This window comes from Chlorocebus sabaeus, chromosome 27, assembly GCF_047675955.1.
Source record: "Chlorocebus sabaeus isolate Y175 chromosome 27, mChlSab1.0.hap1, whole genome shotgun sequence".
Classification (NCBI taxonomy): Eukaryota; Metazoa; Chordata; class Mammalia; order Primates; family Cercopithecidae; genus Chlorocebus; species Chlorocebus sabaeus.
This window is the reverse complement of record NC_132930.1, coordinates 25,550,375-25,552,142: the sequence shown is the minus strand read 5'-3', so window position 1 is coordinate 25,552,142 and position 1,768 is coordinate 25,550,375.

Sequence of the window (1,768 nt, the reverse complement as noted above, 5' to 3'; positions counted from 1 at the left end):
CCTGACTTGCTGCCATCAGGCCAGCACTTAGAGTAGCCCCTGTTGGTGCTCAGTGTGGAAATCCAGGAGCGGGGAACACCCTTCCAAAGGTGCCCTCTGGAATGGTGAGTGGAGTCCAGTGCTGAGAGGCGGCAAGACCAGGACAGACTCAGCCACCTGCCCGCCCTCCTACCTTTCCGTTGATTCTTCCCAGAATTCCATATGGAGATCATGAGTTCTCATGTCATGTTTAGAAGGAGTTGGAGGAGGCGGAGGAGATCCGCATGCGTGTGGGCATGGGCGGGGCGGACCTCTGATATAGAAAAATGAAAGATGGATTTTGTTTTTTTTGATGAGGACCAAAACCAAGCTATTAGATATTTCCTTAAGTGCTTCCTTAGTGTGGATTTGGGGAAAGAACTTGGAGGGATGATTGCTCTCTGCTCCCACTTGTGCAGCTCTTAAAACCTGGGAGTTGGTTTTTGCTACTGAGAAAGGCAGGCAGCAGCCCCCAGAAACCTCCAGAGGGTGCAGATGAGGCGGGGGCCCCAGCAGACCCCCAGCTGACGGACACACTGTCTCCCCTTCTGGGTGTGGCCTGGCAACAATGACCTGGAAAGCCTGTGATTCTGGGCAAGTGTCCTCAGGTTTCCCGGTACCTGTGATGGAGAAGAGTCACCTGGTGAGGAAAACAATATTTTCTCTGGTCCAGTGACAACACTCAAAGCCTCTCCAGGGGTGAGGGAGAAGTATGTCAAGTGTTCCTGGGGTGGGCTGGGTGTCAGATGACTCCTAAAACAAACGGAAGCAGACACTCAATGGAACCACAGTGGACTCTCCAACATTCCAGAAAAGTGGGGCGAGGACCAAGGGGACTCTCCAAGATTTCAGGGAAGTGGGATGAGAGCCCCAAGAGTGTTTCTTACAGACGGACAGGGCAGGATTTGAGAGTAGGTGGAAAGTGTTTAGAGCCAAGCAAGTCAAGTTCCTTAATTAAAGGGTGGTTTAAAAGATTGCACCCAAGGGTCCCAGAATGAAATTCATCAAATATTAGAGACCTTGAAAATTGATGCATGATTTTAGTAAGCAGAAAAGCTCAGCCAGTAATGTAGTGAGCACCACGTACCTGATGCCTAGGTTTAGGACATTTTAGCACTTTGCCATATTTTCTTCAGATTTTATTTTCTAAAAATAGAAACTGTTACAGACACAATTGAAGTCCCCTGTGTGTCCCTCCCCAGTTCTTTCTCTTTCTTCTCTCCCTCTGAACATGGCTATTATTCCCAGGCATGTTTTTATTTTATTACTACAAATACTGTCTTCATAAATAGTTATATTACTATATATATTCTTAAAGTTCATATATAATGTATAATATAAAACTGTTATTATATAATATATAATATGTGTGTATATATATAAATTACAAACTATTATGTCCTTATACAGACAACCTTCTGCAACTTATCTTTTTTTTTTTTTTTTTTTTTTTTTTGAGACGGAGTTTCATTCCTGTTGCCCAGGCTGGAGTGTAATGGCCCAGTCTCAGCTCACTGCAACCTCCGCCTCCGTGGTTGCAGGGATTCTCCTGCCTCAGCCTCCCAAGTAGCTGGGATCACAGGCACCTGCCACCATGCCATACATAATTTGTTTTTGTATTTTTAGTAGAGACAGGGTTTCACCATATTGGCCAGGCTGGTCTCGAACTCCTGACCTCAGGTGATCAGCCCACCTTGGCCTCTCGAAGTGCTGGGATTACAGGCATGAGCCACCACACCTGGCCAACTTA